General features: G+C 49.1%; 45 non-coding genes across 45 annotated transcripts; all 45 read left to right on the top strand.

The window, feature by feature from the left end:
• The first annotated feature begins 2671 nt into the window (after positions 1-2671).
• trnat-agu (transfer RNA threonine (anticodon AGU)) lies at positions 2672-2745 on the top strand. The gene has a single exon. It is a non-coding gene; the product is annotated as a tRNA-Thr (tRNA).
• Positions 2746-2950: 205 nt separating this feature from the next.
• Positions 2951-3024, top strand: trnan-guu (transfer RNA asparagine (anticodon GUU)). Its single transcript has one exon. It is a non-coding gene; the product is annotated as a tRNA-Asn (tRNA).
• A 277-nt stretch (positions 3025-3301) lies between these two features.
• Positions 3302-3375, top strand: trnat-agu (transfer RNA threonine (anticodon AGU)). Its single transcript has one exon. It is a non-coding gene; the product is annotated as a tRNA-Thr (tRNA).
• A 205-nt stretch (positions 3376-3580) lies between these two features.
• Positions 3581-3654, top strand: trnan-guu (transfer RNA asparagine (anticodon GUU)). The gene has a single exon. It is a non-coding gene; the product is annotated as a tRNA-Asn (tRNA).
• A 363-nt stretch (positions 3655-4017) lies between these two features.
• On the top strand, positions 4018-4091 carry trnat-ugu (transfer RNA threonine (anticodon UGU)). Its single transcript has one exon. It is a non-coding gene; the product is annotated as a tRNA-Thr (tRNA).
• A 440-nt stretch (positions 4092-4531) lies between these two features.
• On the top strand, positions 4532-4605 carry trnat-agu (transfer RNA threonine (anticodon AGU)). Its single transcript has one exon. It is a non-coding gene; the product is annotated as a tRNA-Thr (tRNA).
• A 205-nt stretch (positions 4606-4810) lies between these two features.
• Positions 4811-4884, top strand: trnan-guu (transfer RNA asparagine (anticodon GUU)). Its single transcript has one exon. It is a non-coding gene; the product is annotated as a tRNA-Asn (tRNA).
• A 363-nt stretch (positions 4885-5247) lies between these two features.
• Positions 5248-5321, top strand: trnat-ugu (transfer RNA threonine (anticodon UGU)). The gene has a single exon. It is a non-coding gene; the product is annotated as a tRNA-Thr (tRNA).
• A 440-nt stretch (positions 5322-5761) lies between these two features.
• trnat-agu (transfer RNA threonine (anticodon AGU)) lies at positions 5762-5835 on the top strand. Its single transcript has one exon. It is a non-coding gene; the product is annotated as a tRNA-Thr (tRNA).
• Positions 5836-6040: 205 nt separating this feature from the next.
• On the top strand, positions 6041-6114 carry trnan-guu (transfer RNA asparagine (anticodon GUU)). The gene has a single exon. It is a non-coding gene; the product is annotated as a tRNA-Asn (tRNA).
• A 363-nt stretch (positions 6115-6477) lies between these two features.
• On the top strand, positions 6478-6551 carry trnat-ugu (transfer RNA threonine (anticodon UGU)). The gene has a single exon. It is a non-coding gene; the product is annotated as a tRNA-Thr (tRNA).
• Positions 6552-6991: 440 nt separating this feature from the next.
• On the top strand, positions 6992-7065 carry trnat-agu (transfer RNA threonine (anticodon AGU)). The gene has a single exon. It is a non-coding gene; the product is annotated as a tRNA-Thr (tRNA).
• Positions 7066-7270: 205 nt separating this feature from the next.
• Positions 7271-7344, top strand: trnan-guu (transfer RNA asparagine (anticodon GUU)). The gene has a single exon. It is a non-coding gene; the product is annotated as a tRNA-Asn (tRNA).
• A 277-nt stretch (positions 7345-7621) lies between these two features.
• On the top strand, positions 7622-7695 carry trnat-agu (transfer RNA threonine (anticodon AGU)). Its single transcript has one exon. It is a non-coding gene; the product is annotated as a tRNA-Thr (tRNA).
• A 205-nt stretch (positions 7696-7900) lies between these two features.
• trnan-guu (transfer RNA asparagine (anticodon GUU)) lies at positions 7901-7974 on the top strand. The gene has a single exon. It is a non-coding gene; the product is annotated as a tRNA-Asn (tRNA).
• A 278-nt stretch (positions 7975-8252) lies between these two features.
• Positions 8253-8326, top strand: trnat-agu (transfer RNA threonine (anticodon AGU)). Its single transcript has one exon. It is a non-coding gene; the product is annotated as a tRNA-Thr (tRNA).
• A 205-nt stretch (positions 8327-8531) lies between these two features.
• trnan-guu (transfer RNA asparagine (anticodon GUU)) lies at positions 8532-8605 on the top strand. Its single transcript has one exon. It is a non-coding gene; the product is annotated as a tRNA-Asn (tRNA).
• Positions 8606-8968: 363 nt separating this feature from the next.
• trnat-ugu (transfer RNA threonine (anticodon UGU)) lies at positions 8969-9042 on the top strand. Its single transcript has one exon. It is a non-coding gene; the product is annotated as a tRNA-Thr (tRNA).
• Positions 9043-9483: 441 nt separating this feature from the next.
• Positions 9484-9557, top strand: trnat-agu (transfer RNA threonine (anticodon AGU)). Its single transcript has one exon. It is a non-coding gene; the product is annotated as a tRNA-Thr (tRNA).
• Positions 9558-9762: 205 nt separating this feature from the next.
• Positions 9763-9836, top strand: trnan-guu (transfer RNA asparagine (anticodon GUU)). Its single transcript has one exon. It is a non-coding gene; the product is annotated as a tRNA-Asn (tRNA).
• A 279-nt stretch (positions 9837-10115) lies between these two features.
• trnat-agu (transfer RNA threonine (anticodon AGU)) lies at positions 10116-10189 on the top strand. The gene has a single exon. It is a non-coding gene; the product is annotated as a tRNA-Thr (tRNA).
• Positions 10190-10394: 205 nt separating this feature from the next.
• trnan-guu (transfer RNA asparagine (anticodon GUU)) lies at positions 10395-10468 on the top strand. The gene has a single exon. It is a non-coding gene; the product is annotated as a tRNA-Asn (tRNA).
• Positions 10469-10746: 278 nt separating this feature from the next.
• On the top strand, positions 10747-10820 carry trnat-agu (transfer RNA threonine (anticodon AGU)). Its single transcript has one exon. It is a non-coding gene; the product is annotated as a tRNA-Thr (tRNA).
• Positions 10821-11025: 205 nt separating this feature from the next.
• Positions 11026-11099, top strand: trnan-guu (transfer RNA asparagine (anticodon GUU)). Its single transcript has one exon. It is a non-coding gene; the product is annotated as a tRNA-Asn (tRNA).
• A 363-nt stretch (positions 11100-11462) lies between these two features.
• trnat-ugu (transfer RNA threonine (anticodon UGU)) lies at positions 11463-11536 on the top strand. Its single transcript has one exon. It is a non-coding gene; the product is annotated as a tRNA-Thr (tRNA).
• A 441-nt stretch (positions 11537-11977) lies between these two features.
• Positions 11978-12051, top strand: trnat-agu (transfer RNA threonine (anticodon AGU)). The gene has a single exon. It is a non-coding gene; the product is annotated as a tRNA-Thr (tRNA).
• A 205-nt stretch (positions 12052-12256) lies between these two features.
• Positions 12257-12330, top strand: trnan-guu (transfer RNA asparagine (anticodon GUU)). The gene has a single exon. It is a non-coding gene; the product is annotated as a tRNA-Asn (tRNA).
• A 279-nt stretch (positions 12331-12609) lies between these two features.
• Positions 12610-12683, top strand: trnat-agu (transfer RNA threonine (anticodon AGU)). The gene has a single exon. It is a non-coding gene; the product is annotated as a tRNA-Thr (tRNA).
• A 205-nt stretch (positions 12684-12888) lies between these two features.
• Positions 12889-12962, top strand: trnan-guu (transfer RNA asparagine (anticodon GUU)). Its single transcript has one exon. It is a non-coding gene; the product is annotated as a tRNA-Asn (tRNA).
• Positions 12963-13241: 279 nt separating this feature from the next.
• On the top strand, positions 13242-13315 carry trnat-agu (transfer RNA threonine (anticodon AGU)). Its single transcript has one exon. It is a non-coding gene; the product is annotated as a tRNA-Thr (tRNA).
• Positions 13316-13520: 205 nt separating this feature from the next.
• trnan-guu (transfer RNA asparagine (anticodon GUU)) lies at positions 13521-13594 on the top strand. The gene has a single exon. It is a non-coding gene; the product is annotated as a tRNA-Asn (tRNA).
• A 278-nt stretch (positions 13595-13872) lies between these two features.
• On the top strand, positions 13873-13946 carry trnat-agu (transfer RNA threonine (anticodon AGU)). The gene has a single exon. It is a non-coding gene; the product is annotated as a tRNA-Thr (tRNA).
• A 205-nt stretch (positions 13947-14151) lies between these two features.
• On the top strand, positions 14152-14225 carry trnan-guu (transfer RNA asparagine (anticodon GUU)). The gene has a single exon. It is a non-coding gene; the product is annotated as a tRNA-Asn (tRNA).
• Positions 14226-14588: 363 nt separating this feature from the next.
• trnat-ugu (transfer RNA threonine (anticodon UGU)) lies at positions 14589-14662 on the top strand. Its single transcript has one exon. It is a non-coding gene; the product is annotated as a tRNA-Thr (tRNA).
• A 441-nt stretch (positions 14663-15103) lies between these two features.
• trnat-agu (transfer RNA threonine (anticodon AGU)) lies at positions 15104-15177 on the top strand. Its single transcript has one exon. It is a non-coding gene; the product is annotated as a tRNA-Thr (tRNA).
• Positions 15178-15382: 205 nt separating this feature from the next.
• Positions 15383-15456, top strand: trnan-guu (transfer RNA asparagine (anticodon GUU)). Its single transcript has one exon. It is a non-coding gene; the product is annotated as a tRNA-Asn (tRNA).
• A 279-nt stretch (positions 15457-15735) lies between these two features.
• On the top strand, positions 15736-15809 carry trnat-agu (transfer RNA threonine (anticodon AGU)). Its single transcript has one exon. It is a non-coding gene; the product is annotated as a tRNA-Thr (tRNA).
• Positions 15810-16014: 205 nt separating this feature from the next.
• On the top strand, positions 16015-16088 carry trnan-guu (transfer RNA asparagine (anticodon GUU)). Its single transcript has one exon. It is a non-coding gene; the product is annotated as a tRNA-Asn (tRNA).
• Positions 16089-16451: 363 nt separating this feature from the next.
• Positions 16452-16525, top strand: trnat-ugu (transfer RNA threonine (anticodon UGU)). The gene has a single exon. It is a non-coding gene; the product is annotated as a tRNA-Thr (tRNA).
• Positions 16526-16965: 440 nt separating this feature from the next.
• trnat-agu (transfer RNA threonine (anticodon AGU)) lies at positions 16966-17039 on the top strand. Its single transcript has one exon. It is a non-coding gene; the product is annotated as a tRNA-Thr (tRNA).
• Positions 17040-17244: 205 nt separating this feature from the next.
• On the top strand, positions 17245-17318 carry trnan-guu (transfer RNA asparagine (anticodon GUU)). The gene has a single exon. It is a non-coding gene; the product is annotated as a tRNA-Asn (tRNA).
• Positions 17319-17681: 363 nt separating this feature from the next.
• Positions 17682-17755, top strand: trnat-ugu (transfer RNA threonine (anticodon UGU)). The gene has a single exon. It is a non-coding gene; the product is annotated as a tRNA-Thr (tRNA).
• A 440-nt stretch (positions 17756-18195) lies between these two features.
• trnat-agu (transfer RNA threonine (anticodon AGU)) lies at positions 18196-18269 on the top strand. Its single transcript has one exon. It is a non-coding gene; the product is annotated as a tRNA-Thr (tRNA).
• Positions 18270-18474: 205 nt separating this feature from the next.
• On the top strand, positions 18475-18548 carry trnan-guu (transfer RNA asparagine (anticodon GUU)). Its single transcript has one exon. It is a non-coding gene; the product is annotated as a tRNA-Asn (tRNA).
• A 279-nt stretch (positions 18549-18827) lies between these two features.
• trnat-agu (transfer RNA threonine (anticodon AGU)) lies at positions 18828-18901 on the top strand. The gene has a single exon. It is a non-coding gene; the product is annotated as a tRNA-Thr (tRNA).
• The last annotated feature ends 1582 nt before the right edge of the window (positions 18902-20483 follow it).

Below are 20483 nucleotides of genomic sequence, written 5' to 3'. Positions count from 1 at the left end.
CTGCCTTTTTCAAACTGTCACATATGTGACACTCACGTCATACAGTAAGTATACTCCCTTAAAGATTCAGTAGGTAACTGTTCTAACTCTAACCTTTCGTCATTTTTGCTGAGACTGTCACTATATCCAGATAGTTGTCAGTACAAATAATGTTCACATGAAGAAAATCATGTTGCATTTTCAAGAATTCACCATGCCTGAGTAAAAATAACCGGAGCCAGGAGGAGTCTGCAACACGGGTGGCGTGGACTAAGCTTCCAACCCAGAATGTCAAAATTTGACAACCTGGATCACCAACTTCAACTTTAAAGGGATAGTTTGGATTATTTGAAGCGGGCTTGTTATGAGGTATTTATCGATAGTCAGAGTATTACCCACAGGTGGTGCGATTCAACACACCCCACGGCTGGAGAAACAGAGTGCCAGCATGGAGGCAAAATAATGTACTGCTCTGCTGTGGACAGAGTTGGCAGCGGAATGAATTTAGCCACTTTAAAAAAAAGACCAAATTAAAAGAAAATCAATATCAATTTAAGTGTACACTATATTCAGAATATTTTCATTGCTTTACCTTGCTGTCAGACAACCTTTCCAGCAGGACAATGCTGTTACAAAGGCCAAATGTCACTGTCTCTTACTCAACCAGACTCCATTGGTGAAATCATTAATTTCAGCATGAAGAAAACTGGAGTTGCCCATCTTCTGTTTGTGTTACTGCAACGTCTGTGTTTTTAAGGGTCAGTTTGGATTTATCAAAGTCACACAATAACGTACAAACAAGCTAACAAATCGGGGCAGCAGTAGACCAGCAACTCCTATATTGTGTATGGTAAAATTACTGATTTGGCCAACAGAGTCTGGTTGAGTGAGAAAACCACAGAAAATCCACAAATAGAAAACTCGTTTGTACTCATCAGTCAAAAATTATGAAAATAAATAAATAAATAATAACAGTGTGAACAGTTTTCGTTGAAACAACTTACTTACTTATTGACGTACTGAAAATGCTGACATGGTGTTCTCCAATATAATCTCTTCAGCAGCCACTTCGGCCTTTCAAACAGCTCTGCATGGTATCACAGGAAGCAGCTACAATACTGGAAAGATTTTCTTCTGCCATGATTACACTGTATTTATTCTCGGGGCATGAGGCTGGTGCTTCTCACATAAAATGATGTGAGATCATTTGGACCTTTCATCTTTTCAATGTGGGTGAAAATGCTGTGCAATTATTTTAATGTTCATGGGGATCATACATTGTTACAAGCAGGCGCAGGACATTTTCATGCTGGCTGAAGCAGCAGCTGACCGCTCATACAGTGCCTCATTTGCCTCATTTTCAAACAGTATGTTTAAGTGTGCAGTAGCAACATGGAAAATGTAAGAATTACTCAAGTATAAGGACTAAAAACCCCAATCTTTTAAACTGTACAGTATGCAGTGTGTAACACACAGAGTGTTCACAGCTATTCATAGTCAAATATGCAGGATGAGCAAATATGCAAAAGGTATATAAAGTGTTATTTGTCCTTGTGTAATGAAAACAGTTCTCCAAATCAGCAAATTTATACGAAAAGGCAGGCAATACTTCATACTTTCTTCAATGTCATTAAATCCCTCTAAAAGATCAAAACCAGCAGTTTGCTCTTCCATCGCCAGTAGTTGGCTGTCTGCCACAAGCCCATTGTTCCTATTGAAAAACTAAATCTTTAAAAATGGGTCAGAAAAGGACAAAGGATTTCTTGAAAGAATTCGACTCGTTATTTTTAGCAAACTAAAACAGGAGAAAATGGTGCTGGTTGAAGTAAATGATTTCAGGCTCGATTGTGAGAAAACTGAAAGAGGACAGTGTATGTTTGTTTGACTAGAAAGACATTTCATTGCATGTCACTTACTCTAAGGCTACAGCTCACTGATGAGTTTTAGTAGTTTTTGTGCAAAAATGGAAATCTGTGGAACAGTGGAATATCAAGCTTTGTTCACACAGAGAGTACTTCTTAACAAGATCCAAGGATGGACAGAGTACTAAAATATATTCCTTCAGTTATTTATTTCTGTACCATTACACCATTGAAGTAAACTTGTCTGTCCGTTTGAATACGTTGTTTGTCGAGCAGAACTTTACACCAGTCTATGTCACTTTGGACCTTGAACTGTCTGAATTGCCACATCATTGTTTTTTTGTGAATCCAGAGTCCTCAATGGCCTTGAGTATTCTCTTAACACATGAAACTATAACAATCAATAATGGCATTATTTGATTTGTTTTATTTATGTAATTACACTATGAGGATTATTCAGTAGAAATCCTGGGTTCAAATCCTACTGGTGCCTATACTTAGTTCATTTATGATGCTATGCCATTCAACCAAACTTGTCTGTCCACCTTGAGGTCTTGCTTGCTGATCAGAACTTCAGACCTGTCGGTGCCGCTTCGTCCCTTAACCTGATTGAACTGCCAGATCTCTCTCCCTGCCTGGCTCCCTCTGCACTTTGTGGTCCCGCTTGCCAAGCAGGAATTTAGACCAGTCAACGCAAATTTGTCCCCTGATCTCGGTAGTTGTTTCCTTTTGTGGCTTCAGAGTCCTCAAAGCGGTTGGCTTTTCTGCTACTCTGTCGCTGTTGAGTTAATTCGAATGCTCATGAACGGCTTGGAAGGTCATGGATTTAAGGCGCTGTGGCTTAGTTGGTCAAAGTGCCTGTCTAGTAAACAGGAGATCCTGGGTTCGAATCCCAGCACTGCCTGTTGTTAGCCTTTTATTGGCGCTATGGCATCCAGCCAAACTTGTTTGTCCACCTTCAGGTCCAGACATCACCAGCCTATCTGCGTGGCTTGCTGTGGTAAAGACGTAGGTGTCAACGACTGCAGAGGCCGGTAATTTGGTTTTCCAAAGGGACGAATGAGAATTGGAGATCCACCATCTCGCCTTCCGAAAACACATAAACGCATGTCTCTGTGGCGCAATCGGCCAGCGCGCTCGGCTGTTAACCGAGAGGTTGGTGGTTCGAGCCCACCCAGGGACGACGATTCTTGTCTCACAATCTCCATGCGATCTCTTTGAACATGTCTGTCTACCTCGAGGGCAAGGCTACGAGTCCCAGCACTTCCCGGACTGGGTTCTTCGTTGGCATCGTGCCGTTCAACCAAACTTGTCCGTCCACCTTGAGGTCTTGCTTGCCGATCAGAAATTTACACCTGTCGGTACCGCTTCAGGCCTCAAAGCGGGTGGCTTTTCTGCTACTCTCTCGCTGTTGAGTTAATTGGAATGCTCATGAACGGCTTGGAAGGTCATGGATTTAAGGCGCTGTGGCTTAGTTGGTCAAAGTGCCTGTCTAGTAAACAGGAGATCCTGGGTTCGAATCCCAGCAGTGCCTGTTGTTAGCCTTTTATTGGCGCTATGGCATCCAGCCAAACTTGTTTGTCCCCCTTCAGGTCCAGACATCACCAGCCTATCTGCGTGGCTTGCTGTGGTAAAGACGTAGGTGTCAGCAACTACAAAGGCCGGTAATTTGGCTTTCCAACGGGACGAATGAGAATTGGAGCTCCACCATCTCGCCTTCCGAAAACACATAAACGCATGTCTCTGTGGCGCAATCAGCCAGCGCGCTCGGCTGTTAACCGAGAGGTTGGTGGTTGGAGCCCACCCAGGGACGACGATTCTTGTCTCACAAGCTCCATGCGGTCTCTTTGAACATGTCTGTCTACCTCGAGGGCAAGGCTACAAGTCCCAGGACTTCCCGGACTGGGTTCTTCGTTCGGCATCGTGCCGCTCCGTCCCTTGACCTGATTGAACTACCAGATCTCTCTCCCTGCGTGGCTCCGGAGTCCTCGACGGCCTTGACGTTTCTGCTACCACCTGCCATTGTAGAGCTGATGACTGAGTTTGTTTGTTTTTGCTATGTGACTTTGCAACCACTTGTTTTTGGTCTATTTAAAAAGGCATAAAAGAGGGCAGTTAGCTGATTTGAGTCAATCGAAAAGTTTGTCCAAAACTCTTTAAAAGACCAGACACGGACGGTGCTGTGGCTTAGTTGGTCAAAGTGCCTGTCTTGTAAACAGGAGATCCTGGGTTCGAATCCCAGCAGTGCCTTCTTTGAGTTTTCTATGTGGTCAAATGGCGTTCCAATGGGACGCATGAGAGATGGAAATCCATCATCTCAACCTCTTTTCAAATCAAGGCCTGTCTGTGTGGCGCAATCGCTCAGCACCCCCGGCCCTTAGCCGGGAGGCTCTTCCAGCAAGCCTTCCGTGGGACGTTTCCTCCCAAACGCTAGGGCCAGGGGTTCTAATTTGACTTTGCCGGCTTCGGCTTGTTTAGTACAATATGCCGGTCCAGAAAACTTGTCTCTGCACTTTGTGGTCCCGCTTGCCAAGCAGGAATTTAGACCAGTCAATGCAAATTTGTCCCCTGATCTCGGTAGTTGTTTCCTTTTGTGGCTTCAGGCCTCAAAGCGGGTGGCTTTTCTGCTACTCTCTCGCTGTTGAGTTAATTGGAATGCTCATGAACGGCTTGGAAGGTCATGGATTTAAGGCGCTGTGGCTTAGTTGGTCAAAGTGCCTGTCTAGTAAACAGGAGATCCTGGGTTCGAATCCCAGCAGTGCCTGTTGTTAGCCTTTTATTGGCGCTATGGCATCCAGCCAAACTTGTTTGTCCACCTTCAGGTCCAGACATCACCAGCCTATCTGCGTGGCTTGCTGTGGTAAAGACGTAGGTGTCAACAACTGCAGAGGCCGGTAATTTGGTTTTCCAACGGGACGAATGAGAATTGGAGCTCCACCATCTCGCCTTCCGAAAACACATAAACGCATGTCTCTGTGGCGCAATCGGCCAGCGCGCTCGGCTGTTAACCGAGAGGTTGGTGGTTCGAGCCCACCCAGGGACGACGATTCTTGTCTCACAAGCTCCATGCGGTCTCTTTGAACATGTCTGTCTACCTTGAGGGCAAGGCTACGAGTCCCAGGACTTCCCGGACTGGGTTCTTCGTTCGGCATCGTGCCGCTCCGTCCCTTTACCTGATTGAACTGCCAGATCTCTCTCCCTGCGTGGGTCCGGAGTCCTCGACGGCCTTGACGTTTCTGCTACCACCTGCCATTGTAGAGCTGATGACTGAGTTTGTTTGTTTTTGCTATGTGACTTTGCAACCACTGGTTTTTGGTCTATTTAAAAAGGCATGAAAGAGGGCAGTTAGCTGATTTGAGTCAATCGAAAAGTTTGTCCAAAACTCTTTAAAAGACCAGACACGGACGGTGCTGTGGCTTAGTTGGTCAAAGTGTCTGTCTTGTAAACAGGAGATCCTGGGTTCGAATCCCAGCAGTGCCTTCTTTGAGTTTTCTATGTGGTCAAATGGCGTTCCAATGGGACGCATGAGAGATGGAAATCCATCATCTCAACCTCTTTTCAAATCAAGGCCTGTCTGTGTGGCGCAATCGCTCAGCACCCCCGGCCCTTAGCCGGGAGGCTCTTCCAGCAAGCCTTCCGTGGGACGTTTCCTCCCAAACGCTAGGGCCAGGGGTTCTAATTTGACTTTGCCGGCTTCGGCTTGTTTAGTACAATACGCCGGTCCAGAAAACTTGTCTCTGCACTTTGTGGTCCCGCTTGCCAAGCAGGAATTTAGACCAGTCAATGCAAATTTGTCCCCTGATCTCGGTAGTTGTTTCCTTTTGTGGCTTCAGGCCTCAAAGTGGGTGGCTTTTCTGCTACTCTCTCGCTGTTGAGTTAATTGGAATGCTCATGAACGGCTTGGAAGGTCATGGATTTAAGGCGCTGTGGCTTAGTTGGTCAAAGTGCCTGTCTAGTAAACAGGAGATCCTGGGTTCGAATCCCAGCAGTGCCTGTTGTTAGCCTTTTATTGGCGCTATGGCATCCAGCCAAACTTGTTTGTCCACCTTCAGGTCCAGACATCACCAGCCTATCTGCGTGGCTTGCTGTGGTAAAGACGTAGGTGTCAACAACTGCAGAGGCCGGTAATTTGGTTTTCCAACGGGACGAATGAGAATTGGAGCTCCACCATCTCGCCTTCCGAAAACACATAAACGCATGTCTCTGTGGCGCAATCGGCCAGCGCGCTCGGCTGTTAACCGAGAGGTTGGTGGTTCGAGCCCACCCAGGGACGACGATTCTTGTCTCACAAGCTCCATGCGGTCTCTTTGAACATGTCTGTCTACCTTGAGGGCAAGGCTACGAGTCCCAGGACTTCCCGGACTGGGTTCTTCGTTCGGCATCGTGCCGCTCCGTCCCTTTACCTGATTGAACTGCCAGATCTCTCTCCCTGCGTGGGTCCGGAGTCCTCGACGGCCTTGACGTTTCTGCTACCACCTGCCATTGTAGAGCTGATGACTGAGTTTGTTTGTTTTTGCTATGTGACTTTGCAACCACTGGTTTTTGGTCTATTTAAAAAGGCATGAAAGAGGGCAGTTAGCTGATTTGAGTCAATCGAAAAGTTTGTCCAAAACTCTTTAAAAGACCAGACACGGACGGTGCTGTGGCTTAGTTGGTCAAAGTGCCTGTCTTGTAAACAGGAGATCCTGGGTTCGAATCCCAGCAGTGCCTTCTTTGAGTTTTCTATGTGGTCAAATGGCGTTCCAATGGGACGCATGAGAGATGGAAATCCATCATCTCAACCTCTTTTCAAATCAAGGCCTGTCTGTGTGGCGCAATCGCTCAGCACCCCCGGCCCTTAGCCGGGAGGCTCTTCCAGCAAGCCTTCCGTGGGACGTTTCCTCCCAAACGCTAGGGCCAGGGGTTCTAATTTGACTTTGCCGGCTTCGGCTTGTTTAGTACAATACGCCGGTCCAGAAAACTTGTCTCTGCACTTTGTGGTCCCGCTTGCCAAGCAGGAATTTAGACCAGTCAATGCAAATTTGTCCCCTGATCTCGGTAGTTGTTTCCTTTTGTGGCTTCAGGCCTCAAAGTGGGTGGCTTTTCTGCTACTCTCTCGCTGTTGAGTTAATTGGAATGCTCATGAACGGCTTGGAAGGTCATGGATTTAAGGCGCTGTGGCTTAGTTGGTCAAAGTGCCTGTCTAGTAAACGGGAGATCCTGGGTTCGAATCCCAGCAGTGCCTGTTGTTAGCCTTTTATTGGCGCTATGGCATCCAGCCAAACTTGTTTGTCCACCTTCAGGTCCAGACATCACCAGCCTATCTGCGTGGCTTGCTGTGGTAAAGACGTAGGTGTCAACGACTGCAGAGGCCGGTAATTTGGTTTTCCAAAGGGACGAATGAGAATTGGAGATCCACCATCTCGCCTTCCGAAAACACATAAACGCATGTCTCTGTGGCGCAATCGGCCAGCGCGCTCGGCTGTTAACCGAGAGGTTGGTGGTTCGAGCCCACCCAGGGACGACGATTCTTGTCTCACAATCTCCATGCGATCTCTTTGAACATGTCTGTCTACCTCAAGGGCAAGGCTACGAGTCCCAGCACTTCCCGGACTGGGTTCTTCGTTGGCATCGTGCCGTTCAACCAAACTTGTCCGTCCACCTTGAGGTCTTGCTTGCCGATCAGAAATTTACACCTGTCGGTACCGCTTCAGGCCTCAAAGCGGGTGGCTTTTCTGCTACTCTCTCGCTGTTGAGTTAATTGGAATGCTCATGAACGGCTTGGAAGGTCATGGATTTAAGGCGCTGTGGCTTAGTTGGTCAAAGTGCCTGTCTAGTAAACAGGAGATCCTGGGTTCGAATCCCAGCAGTGCCTGTTGTTAGCCTTTTATTGGTGCTATGGCATCCAGCCAAACTTGTTTGTCCCCCTTCAGGTCCAGACATCACCAGCCTATCTGCGTGGCTTGCTGTGGTAAAGACGTAGGTGTCAGCAACTACAAAGGCCGGTAATTTGGCTTTCCAACGGGACGAATGAGAATTGGAGCTCCACCATCTCGCCTTCCGAAAACACATAAACGCATGTCTCTGTGGCGCAATCGGCCAGCGCGCTCGGCTGTTAACCGAGAGGTTGGTGGTTCGAGCCCACCCAGGGACGACGATTCTTGTCTCACAAGCTCCATGCGGTCTCTTTGAACATGTCTGTCTACCTCGAGGGCAAGGCTACAAGTCCCAGGACTTCCCGGACTGGGTTCTTCGTTCGGCATCGTGCCGTTCAACCAAACTTGTCCGTCCACCTTGAGGTCTTGCTTGCCGATCAGAAATTTACACCTGTCGGTACTGCTTCAGGCCTCAAAGCGGGTGGCTTTTCTGCTACTCTCTCGCTGTTGAGTTAATTGGAATGCTCATGAACGGCTTGGAAGGTCATGGATTTAAGGCGCTGTGGCTTAGTTGGTCAAAGGGCCTGTCTAGTAAACAGGAGATCCTGGGTTCGAATCCCAGCAGTGCCTGTTGTTAGCCTTTTATTGGCGCTATGGCATCCAGCCAAACTTGTTTGTCCACCTTCAGGTCCAGACATCACCAGCCTATCTGCGTGGCTTGCTGTGGTAAAGACATAGGTGTCAACAACTGCAGAGGCCGGTAATTTGGTTTTCCAACGGGACGAATGAGAATTGGAGCTCCACCATCTCGCCTTCCGAAAACACATAAACGCATGTCTCTGTGGCGCAATCGGCCAGCGCGCTCGGTTGTTAACCGAGAGGTTGGTGGTTCGAGCCCACCCAGGGACGACGATTCTTGTCTCACAAGCTCCATGCGGTCTCTTTGAACATGTCTGTCTACCTTGAGGGCAAGGCTACGAGTCCCAGGACTTCCCGGACTGGGTTTTTCGTTCGGCATCGTGCCGCTCCGTCCCTTGACCTGATTGAACTGCCAGATCTCTCTCCCTGCGTGGGTCCGGAGTCCTCGACGACCTTGACGTTTCTGCTACCACCTGCCATTGTAGAGCTGATGACTGAGTTTGTTTGTTTTTGCTATGTGACTTTGCAACCACTGGTTTTTGGTCTATTTAAAAAGGCATGAAAGAGGGCAGTTAGCTGATTTGAGTCAATCGAAAAGTTTGTCCAAAACTCTTTAAAAGACCAGACACGGACGGTGCTGTGGCTCAGTTGGTCAAAGTGCCTGTCTTGTAAACAGGAGATCCTGGGTTCGAATCCCAGCAGTGCCTTCTTTGAGTTTTCTATGTGGTCAAATGGCGTTCCAATGGGACGCATGAGAGATGGAGATCCATCATCTCAACCTCTTTTCAAATCAAGGCCTGTCTGTGTGGCGCAATCGCTCAGCGCCCCCAGCCCTTAGCCGGGAGGCTCTTCCAGCAAGCCTTCCGTGGGACGTTTCCTCCCAAACGCTAGGGCCAGGGGTTCTAATTTGACTTTGCCGGCTTCGGCTTGTTTAGTACAATACGCCGGTCCAGAAAACTTGTCTCTGCACTTTGTGGTCCCGCTTGCCAAGCAGGAATTTAGACCAGTCAACGCAAATTTGTCCCCATGATCTCGGTAGTTGTTTCCTTTTGTGGCTTCAGGCCTCAAAGCGGGTGGCTTTTCTGCTACTCTCTCGCTGTTGAGTTAATTGGAATGCTCATGAACGGCTTGGAAGGTCATGGATTTAAGGCGCTGTGGCTTAGTTGGTCAAAGTGCCTGTCTAGTAAACAGGAGATCCTGGGTTCGAATCCCAGCAGTGCCTGTTGTTAGCCTTTTATTGGCGCTATGGCATCCAGCCAAACTTGTTTGTCCACCTTCAGGTCCAGACATCACCAGCCTATCTGCGTGGCTTGCTGTGGTAAAGACGTAGGTGTCAACAACTGCAGAGGCCGGTAATTTGGTTTTCCAACGGGACGAATGAGAATTGGAGATCCACCATCTCGCCTTCCGAAAACACATAAACGCATGTCTCTGTGGCGCAATCGGCCAGCGCGCTCGGCTGTTAACCGAGAGGTTGGTGGTTCGAGCCCACCCAGGGACGACGATTCTTGTCTCACAATCTCCATGCGATCTCTTTGAACATGTCTGTCTACCTCGAGGGCAAGGCTACGAGTCCCAGCACTTCCCGGACTGGGTTCTTCGTTGGCATCGTGCCGTTCAACCAAACTTGTCCGTCCACCTTGAGGGGTCTTGCTTGCCGATCAGAAATTTACACCTGTCGGTACTGCTTCAGGCCTCAAAGCGGGTGGCTTTTCTGCTACTCTCTCGCTGTTGAGTTAATTGGAATGCTCATGAACGGCTTGGAAGGTCATGGATTTAAGGCGCTGTGGCTTAGTTGGTCAAAGTGCCTGTCTAGTAAACAGGAGATCCTGGGTTCGAATCCCAGCAGTGCCTGTTGTTAGCCTTTTATTGGCGCTATGGCATCCAGCCAAACTTGTTTGTCCACCTTCAGGTCCAGACATCACCAGCCTATCTGCGTGGCTTGCTGTGGTAAAGACGTAGGTGTCAGCAACTACAAAGGCCGGTAATTTGGCTTTCCAACGGGACGAATGAGAATTGGAGCTCCACCATCTCGCCTTCCGAAAACACATAAACGCATGTCTCTGTGGCGCAATCGGCCAGCGCGCTCGGCTGTTAACCGAGAGGTTGGTGGTTCGAGCCCACCCAGGGACGACGATTCTTGTCTCACAAGCTCCATGCGGTCTCTTTGAACATGTCTGTCTACCTCGAGGGCAAGGCTACAAGTCCCAGGACTTCCCGGACTGGGTTCTTCGTTCGGCATCGTGCCGTTCAACCAAACTTGTCCGTCCACCTTGAGGTCTTGCTTGCCGATCAGAAATTTACACCTGTCGGTACTGCTTCAGGCCTCAAAGCGGGTGGCTTTTCTGCTACTCTCTCGCTGTTGAGTTAATTGGAATGCTCATGAACGGCTTGGAAGGTCATGGATTTAAGGCGCTGTGGCTTAGTTGGTCAAAGGGCCTGTCTAGTAAACAGGAGATCCTGGGTTCGAATCCCAGCAGTGCCTGTTGTTAGCCTTTTATTGGCGCTATGGCATCCAGCCAAACTTGTTTGTCCACCTTCAGGTCCAGACATCACCAGCCTATCTGCGTGGCTTGCTGTGGTAAAGACATAGGTGTCAACAACTGCAGAGGCCGGTAATTTGGTTTTCCAACGGGACGAATGAGAATTGGAGCTCCACCATCTCGCCTTCCGAAAACACATAAACGCATGTCTCTGTGGCGCAATCGGCCAGCGCGCTCGGCTGTTAACCGAGAGGTTGGTGGTTCGAGCCCACCCAGGGACGACGATTCTTGTCTCACAAGCTCCATGCGGTCTCTTTGAACATGTCTGTCTACCTTGAGGGCAAGGCTACGAGTCCCAGGACTTCCCGGACTGGGTTTTTCGTTCGGCATCGTGCCGCTCCGTCCCTTGACCTGATTGAACTGCCAGATCTCTCTCCCTGCGTGGGTCCGGAGTCCTCGACGACCTTGACGTTTCTGCTACCACCTGCCATTGTAGAGCTGATGACTGAGTTTGTTTGTTTTTGCTATGTGACTTTGCAACCACTGGTTTTTGGTCTATTTAAAAAGGCATGAAAGAGGGCAGTTAGCTGATTTGAGTCAATCGAAAAGTTTGTCCAAAACTCTTTAAAAGACCAGACACGGACGGTGCTGTGGCTTAGTTGGTCAAAGTGCCTGTCTTGTAAACAGGAGATCCTGGGTTCGAATCCCAGCAGTGCCTTCTTTGAGTTTTCTATGTGGTCAAATGGCGTTCCAATGGGACGCATGAGAGATGGAGATCCATCATCTCAACCTCTTTTCAAATCAAGGCCTGTCTGTGTGGCGCAATCGCTCAGCGCCCCCAGCCCTTAGCCGGGAGGCTCTTCCAGCAAGCCTTCCGTGGGACGTTTCCTCCCAAACGCTAGGGCCAGGGGTTCTAATTTGACTTTGCCGGCTTCGGCTTGTTTAGTACAATACGCCGGTCCAGAAAACTTGTCTCTGCACTTTGTGGTCCCGCTTGCCAAGCAGGAATTTAGACCAGTCAACGCAAATTTGTCCCCATGATCTCGGTAGTTGTTTCCTTTTGTGGCTTCAGGCCTCAAAGCGGGTGGCTTTTCTGCTACTCTCTCGCTGTTGAGTTAATTGGAATGCTCATGAACGGCTTGGAAGGTCATGGATTTAAGGCGCTGTGGCTTAGTTGGTCAAAGTGCCTGTCTAGTAAACAGGAGATCCTGGGTTCGAATCCCAGCAGTGCCTGTTGTTAGCCTTTTATTGGCGCTATGGCATCCAGCCAAACTTGTTTGTCCACCTTCAGGTCCAGACATCACCAGCCTATCTGCGTGGCTTGCTGTGGTAAAGACGTAGGTGTCAACAACTGCAGAGGCCGGTAATTTGGTTTTCCAACGGGACGAATGAGAATTGGAGATCCACCATCTCGCCTTCCGAAAACACATAAACGCATGTCTCTGTGGCGCAATCGGCCAGCGCGCTCGGCTGTTAACCGAGAGGTTGGTGGTTCGAGCCCACCCAGGGACGACGATTCTTGTCTCACAATCTCCATGCGATCTCTTTGAACATGTCTGTCTACCTCGAGGGCAAGGCTACGAGTCCCAGCACTTCCCGGACTGGGTTCTTCGTTGGCATCGTGCCGTTCAACCAAACTTGTCCGTCCACCTTGAGGGGTCTTGCTTGCCGATCAGAAATTTACACCTGTCGGTACTGCTTCAGGCCTCAAAGCGGGTGGCTTTTCTGCTACTCTCTCGCTGTTGAGTTAATTGGAATGCTCATGAACGGCTTGGAAGGTCATGGATTTAAGGCGCTGTGGCTTAGTTGGTCAAAGTGCCTGTCTAGTAAACAGGAGATCCTGGGTTCGAATCCCAGCAGTGCCTGTTGTTAGCCTTTTATTGGCGCTATGGCATCCAGCCAAACTTGTTTGTCCACCTTCAGGTCCAGACATCACCAGCCTATCTGCGTGGCTTGCTGTGGTAAAGACGTAGGTGTCAACAACTGCAGAGGCCGGTAATTTGGTTTTCCAACGGGACGAATGAGAATTGGAGATCCACCATCTCGCCTTCCGAAAACACATAAACGCATGTCTCTGTGGCGCAATCGGCCAGCGCGCTCGGCTGTTAACCGAGAGGTTGGTGGTTCGAGCCCACCCAGGGACGACGATTCTTGTCTCACAATCTCCATGCGATCTCTTTGAACATGTCTGTCTACCTCGAGGGCAAGGCTACGAGTCCCAGCACTTCCCGGACTGGGTTCTTCGTTGGCATCGTGCCGTTCAACCAAACTTGTCCGTCCACCTTGAGGGGTCTTGCTTGCCGATCAGAAATTTACACCTGTCGGTACTGCTTCAGGCCTCAAAGCGGGTGGCTTTTCTGCTACTCTCTCGCTGTTGAGTTAATTGGAATGCTCATGAACGGCTTGGAAGGTCATGGATTTAAGGCGCTGTGGCTTAGTTGGTCAAAGTGCCTGTCTAGTAAACAGGAGATCCTGGGTTCGAATCCCAGCAGTGCCTGTTGTTAGCCTTTTATTGGCGCTATGGCATCCAGCCAAACTTGTTTGTCCACCTTCAGGTCCAGACATCACCAGCCTATCTGCGTGGCTTGCTGTGGTAAAGACGTAGGTGTCAGCAACTACAAAGGCCGGTAATTTGGCTTTCCAACGGGACGAATGAGAATTGGAGCTCCACCATCTCGCCTTCCGAAAACACATAAACGCATGTCTCTGTGGCGCAATCGGCCAGCGCGCTCGGCTGTTAACCGAGAGGTTGGTGGTTCGAGCCCACCCAGGGACGACGATTCTTGTCTCACAAGCTCCATGCGGTCTCTTTGAACATGTCTGTCTACCTCGAGGGCAAGGCTACAAGTCCCAGGACTTCCCGGACTGGGTTCTTCGTTCGGCATCGTGCCGTTCAACCAAACTTGTCCGTCCACCTTGAGGTCTTGCTTGCCGATCAGAAATTTACACCTGTCGGTACTGCTTCAGGCCTCAAAGCGGGTGGCTTTTCTGCTACTCTCTCGCTGTTGAGTTAATTGGAATGCTCATGAACGGCTTGGAAGGTCATGGATTTAAGGCGCTGTGGCTTAGTTGGTCAAAGGGCCTGTCTAGTAAACAGGAGATCCTGGGTTCGAATCCCAGCAGTGCCTGTTGTTAGCCTTTTATTGGCGCTATGGCATCCAGCCAAACTTGTTTGTCCACCTTCAGGTCCAGACATCACCAGCCTATCTGCGTGGCTTGCTGTGGTAAAGACATAGGTGTCAACAACTGCAGAGGCCGGTAATTTGGTTTTCCAACGGGACGAATGAGAATTGGAGCTCCACCATCTCGCCTTCCGAAAACACATAAACGCATGTCTCTGTGGCGCAATCGGCCAGCGCGCTCGGCTGTTAACCGAGAGGTTGGTGGTTCGAGCCCACCCAGGGACGACGATTCTTGTCTCACAAGCTCCATGCGGTCTCTTTGAACATGTCTGTCTACCTTGAGGGCAAGGCTACGAGTCCCAGGACTTCCCGGACTGGGTTTTTCGTTCGGCATCGTGCCGCTCCGTCCCTTGACCTGATTGAACTGCCAGATCTCTCTCCCTGCGTGGGTCCGGAGTCCTCGACGACCTTGACGTTTCTGCTACCACCTGCCATTGTAGAGCTGATGACTGAGTTTGTTTGTTTTTGCTATGTGACTTTGCAACCACTGGTTTTTGGTCTATTTAAAAAGGCATGAAAGAGGGCAGTTAGCTGATTTGAGTCAATCGAAAAGTTTGTCCAAAACTCTTTAAAAGACCAGACACGGACGGTGCTGTGGCTTAGTTGGTCAAAGTGCCTGTCTTGTAAACAGGAGATCCTGGGTTCGAATCCCAGCAGTGCCTTCTTTGAGTTTTCTATGTGGTCAAATGGCGTTCCAATGGGACGCATGAGAGATGGAGATCCATCATCTCAACCTCTTTTCAAATCAAGGCCTGTCTGTGTGGCGCAATCGCTCAGCGCCCCCAGCCCTTAGCCGGGAGGCTCTTCCAGCAAGCCTTCCGTGGGACGTTTCCTCCCAAACGCTAGGGCCAGGGGTTCTAATTTGACTTTGCCGGCTTCGGCTTGTTTAGTACAATACGCCGGTCCAGAAAACTTGTCTCTGCACTTTGTGGTCCCGCTTGCCAAGCAGGAATTTAGACCAGTCAACGCAAATTTGTCCCCATGATCTCGGTAGTTGTTTCCTTTTGTGGCTTCAGGCCTCAAAGCGGGTGGCTTTTCTGCTACTCTCTCGCTGTTGAGTTAATTGGAATGCTCATGAACGGCTTGGAAGGTCATGGATTTAAGGCGCTGTGGCTTAGTTGGTCAAAGTGCCTGTCTAGTAAACAGGAGATCCTGGGTTCGAATCCCAGCAGTGCCTGTTGTTAGCCTTTTATTGGCGCTATGGCATCCAGCCAAACTTGTTTGTCCACCTTCAGGTCCAGACATCACCAGCCTATCTGCGTGGCTTGCTGTGGTAAAGACGTAGGTGTCAACAACTGCAGAGGCCGGTAATTTGGTTTTCCAACGGGACGAATGAGAATTGGAGATCCACCATCTCGCCTTCCGAAAACACATAAACGCATGTCTCTGTGGCGCAATCGGCCAGCGCGCTCGGCTGTTAACCGAGAGGTTGGTGGTTCGAGCCCACCCAGGGACGACGATTCTTGTCTCACAATCTCCATGCGATCTCTTTGAACATGTCTGTCTACCTCGAGGGCAAGGCTACGAGTCCCAGCACTTCCCGGACTGGGTTCTTCGTTGGCATCGTGCCGTTCAACCAAACTTGTCCGTCCACCTTGAGGGGTCTTGCTTGCCGATCAGAAATTTACACCTGTCGGTACTGCTTCAGGCCTCAAAGCGGGTGGCTTTTCTGCTACTCTCTCGCTGTTGAGTTAATTGGAATGCTCATGAACGGCTTGGAAGGTCATGGATTTAAGGCGCTGTGGCTTAGTTGGTCAAAGTGCCTGTCTAGTAAACAGGAGATCCTGGGTTCGAATCCCAGCAGTGCCTGTTGTTAGCCTTTTATTGGCGCTATGGCATCCAGCCAAACTTGTTTGTCCACCTTCAGGTCCAGACATCACCAGCCTATCTGCGTGGCTTGCTGTGGTAAAGACGTAGGTGTCAACAACTGCAGAGGCCGGTAATTTGGTTTTCCAACGGGACGAATGAGAATTGGAGCTCCACCATCTCGCCTTCCGAAAACACATAAACGCATGTCTCTGTGGCGCAATCGGCCAGCGCGCTCGGCTGTTAACCGAGAGGTTGGTGGTTCGAGCCCACCCAGGGACGACGATTCTTGTCTCACAAGCTCCATGCGGTCTCTTTGAACATGTCTGTCTACCTTGAGGGCAAGGCTACGAGTCCCAGGACTTCCCGGACTGGGTTCTTCGTTCGGCATCGTGCCGCTCCGTCCCTTTACCTGATTGAACTGCCAGATCTCTCTCCCTGCGTGGGTCCGGAGTCCTCGACGGCCTTGACGTTTCTGCTACCACCTGCCATTGTAGAGCTGATGACTGAGTTTGTTTGTTTTTGCTATGTGACTTTGCAACCACTGGTTTTTGGTCTATTTAAAAAGGCATGAAAGAGGGCAGTTAGCTGATTTGAGTCAATCGAAAAGTTTGTCCAAAACTCTTTAAAAGACCAGACACGGACGGTGCTGTGGCTTAGTTGGTCAAAGTGCCTGTCTTGTAAACAGGAGATCCTGGGTTCGAATCCCAGCAGTGCCTTCTTTGAGTTTTCTATGTGGTCAAATGGCGTTCCAATGGGACGCATGAGAGATGGAAATCCATCATCTCAACCTCTTTTCAAATCAAGGCCTGTCTGTGTGGCGCAATCGCTCAGCACCCCCGGCCCTTAGCCGGGAGGCTCTTCCAGCAAGCCTTCCGTGGGACGTTTCCTCCCAAACGCTAGGGCCAGGGGTTCTAATTTGACTTTGCCGGCTTCGGCTTGTTTAGTACAATACGCCGGTCCAGAAAACTTGTCTCTGCACTTTGTGGTCCCGCTTGCCAAGCAGGAATTTAGACCAGTCAATGCAAATTTGTCCCCTGATCTCGGTAGTTGTTTCCTTTTGTGGCTTCAGGCCTCAAAGCGGGTGGCTTTTCTGCTACTCTCTCGCTGTTGAGTTAATTGGAATGCTCATGAACGGCTTGGAAGGTCATGGATTTAAGGCGCTGTGGCTTAGTTGGTCAAAGTGCCTGTCTAGTAAACAGGAGATCCTGGGTTCGAATCCCAGCAGTGCCTGTTGTTAGCCTTTTATTGGCGCTATGGCATCCAGCCAAACTTGTTTGTCCACCTTCAGGTCCAGACATCACCAGCCTATCTGCGTGGCTTGCTGTGGTAAAGACGTAGGTGTCAACGACTGCAGAGGCCGGTAATTTGGTTTTCCAACGGGACGAATGAGAATTGGAGATCCACCATCTCGCCTTCCGAAAACACATAAACGCATGTCTCTGTGGCGCAATCGGCCAGCGCGCTCGGCTGTTAACCGAGAGGTTGGTGGTTCGAGCCCACCCAGGGACGACGATTCTTGTATCACAATCTCCATGCGATCTCTTTGAACATGTCTGTCTACCTCGAGGGCAAGGCTACGAGTCCCAGCACTTCCCGGACTGGGTTCTTCGTTCGGCATTGTGCCGCTCCGTCCCTTGACCTGATTGAACTACCAGATCTCTCTCCCTGCGTGGCTCCGGAGTCCTCGACGGCCTTGACGTTTCTGCTACCACCTGCCATTGTAGAGCTGATGACTGAGTTTGTTTGTTTTTGCTATGTGACTTTGCAACCACTGGTTTTTGGTCTATTTAAAAAGGCATAAAAGAGGGCAGTTAGCTGATTTGAGTCAATCGAAAAGTTTGTCCAAAACTCTTTAAAAGACCAGACACGGACGGTGCTGTGGCTTAGTTGGTCAAAGTGCCTGTCTTGTAAACAGGAGATCCTGGGTTCGAATCCCAGCAGTGCCTTCTTTGAGTTTTCTATGTGGTCAAATGGCGTTCCAATGGGACGCATGAGAGATGGAGATCCATCATCTCAACCTCTTTTCAAATCAAGGCCTGTCTGTGTGGCGCAATCGCTCAGCGCCCCCGGCCCTTAGCCGGGAGGCTCTTCCAGCAAGCCTTCCGTGGGACGTTTCCTCCCAAACGCTAGGGCCAGGGGTTCTAATTTGACTTTGCCGGCTTCGGCTTGTTTAGTACAATACGCCGGTCCAGAAAACTTGTCTCTGCACTTTGTGGTCCCGCTTGCCAAGCAGGAATTTAGACCAGTCAACGCAAATTTGTCCACTGATCTCGGTAGTTGTTTCCTTTTGTGGCTTCAGGCCTCAAAGCGGGTGGCTTTTCTGCTACTCTCTCGCTGTTGAGTTAATTGGAATGCTCATGAACGGCTTGGAAGGTCATGGATTTAAGGCGCTGTGGCTTAGTTGGTCAAAGTGCCTGTCTAGTAAACAGGAGATCCTGGGTTCGAATCCCAGCAGTGCCTGTTGTTAGCCTTTTATTGGCGCTATGGCATCCAGCCAAACTTGTTTGTCCACCTTCAGGTCCAGACATCACCAGCCTATCTGCGTGGCTTGCTGTGGTAAAGACGTAGGTGTCAACAACTGCAGAGGCCGGTAATTTGGTTTTCCAACGGGACGAATGAGAATTGGAGATCCACCATCTCGCCTTCCGAAAACACATAAACGCATGTCTCTGTGGCGCAATCGGCCAGCGCGCTCGGCTGTTAACCGAGAGGTTGGTGGTTCGAGCCCACCCAGGGACGACGATTCTTGTCTCACAATCTCCATGCGATCTCTTTGAACATGTCTGTCTACCTCGAGGGCAAGGCTACGAGTCCCAGCACTTCCCGGACTGGGTTCTTCGTTGGCATTGTGCCGTTCAACCAAACTTGTCTGTCCACCTTGAGGGGTCTTGCTTGCCGATCAGAAATTTACACCTGTCGGTACTGCTTCAGGCCTCAAAGCGGGTGGCTTTTCTGCTACTCTCTCGCTGTTGAGTTAATTGGAATGCTCATGAACGGCTTGGAAGGTCAGGGTTTTAAGGCGATGTGGCTTAGTTGGTCAAAGTGCCTGTCTAGTAAACAGGAGATCCTGGGTTCGAATCCCAGCAGTGCCTGTTGTTAGCCTTTTATTGGCGCTATGGCATCCAGCCAAACTTGTTTGTCCCCCTTCAGGTCCAGACATCACCAGCCTATCTGCGTGGCTTGCTGTGGTAAAGACGTAGGTGTCAGCAACTACAAAGGCCGGTAATTTGGCTTTCCAACGGGACGAATGAGAATCGTCTCTCTCCCTGCGTGGCTCCGGAGTCCTCGACGGCCTTGACGTTTCTGCTACCACCTGCCATTGTAGAGCTGAAGAGTGATTTTGTTTGTTAAACGTCTTTGCTCATGTACTGAGTTCATTATACAATCACTCCAAGTCTACAAAACATTTTGAGTTCAAAGAGTCTTTCAAAGGACACTCTTACAGTCTCTATACAGTGCCCAAGAGACTGCTGAAGTCCTTGTTAGAGGATCCAGCATGAGCATAGCATATTTCCAGACTCAGCATGTATTTTGAATTTTGAATGAATGGATAACAATCTATGCAGTGCTGTTCACTTGTTAAAAGAAGAATGTCTAAAGCTACTTTTCAGAATTCAACCAATGATCCTGAATGTTATTTTGAGTCCCTTACATTTGCCATGTCTAAAAATGACTGTTTACCTGCTGTAGCTATTATTGTTATTATTTCTTTTTTGTCAGTTAAACTGGTATGACTGAGTGTTTGTACATACACAAGGTATATCCAAAATATACCCATTAACACACCCCTTCAACCAATGATTAATTAAAACAGAACCAACTTTATTTAGACATTTATATAGTTTGCTTTAATATGTCACAGTACAATACTGCTAATTTTAACCATAAACGATCATGGCATCATGAGTCATTTATTGCATTATTGTGCATCAGCTCAGCTTGAGGTGTAGTGGATTACAATATTTGTGATAAAGAATACTTCAGAAAAAAATACTAATAAGACTAAGAGTGAATGTAATTTGTTACTTTCACCCCTGACAGGATCAATACAATGTTGGTTTTGGCCTTTTTGTTCACAGCAAGAAATATCACCAGTCTCATCTTATCTATAGATACATTTTATATATAAACATGTTAAACAGCTATTCCAGCATTATACACTCCACCACTCACTGAGCAAATGGGGTTTAGTGTGGCACTGGTCTCTGGGTCAATAAAACCTGCTGGAAATCAGGTTGATTCCGATCAACCTCTCCTCCATTGTGCCATCCTGCCAGTGATGTTCCCCATCTCGCTCCACACTTCCTCCCCTGCAGTGTATTTTCAGCACTTTTCCATCCTCCTCCTCCACCTCCTCCTGAGCATCCTGCGGACTGTGTTAGCTTTTCCTCTCACTTCCCACCCCTGAAAACCCTCTGCTGAGGTGGGACATGCTGTGACATCTTTTGTAATCCAGGGTGTTTATTGGGGAAACAGCACAGTGAAATGTGGGAATGAGAGAGTGTCTTCAGTGAAACTGATGGAAGCGATTGGAGAGACCAGAGGTGTCATCACCTGGTGCACCAGAGACTTAAAACGGTCCCAAAACCCGCTCAAAATCCTGACTCAACACACTCGGTGTCCAGTGAAAAAAAAATAAAATAAAATGTTGCTGCTGACATTTGTTGGAGTGCA

This window comes from Lutjanus erythropterus, chromosome 4 (genome assembly GCF_056507025.1).
Source record: "Lutjanus erythropterus isolate fLutEry1 chromosome 4, fLutEry1.hap2, whole genome shotgun sequence".
Lineage (NCBI taxonomy): Eukaryota > Metazoa > Chordata > Actinopteri > Lutjaniformes > Lutjanidae > Lutjanus > Lutjanus erythropterus.
Note: the sequence above shows the minus strand (reverse complement) of the source record. Positions and strands in the feature narration are given on the sequence as shown.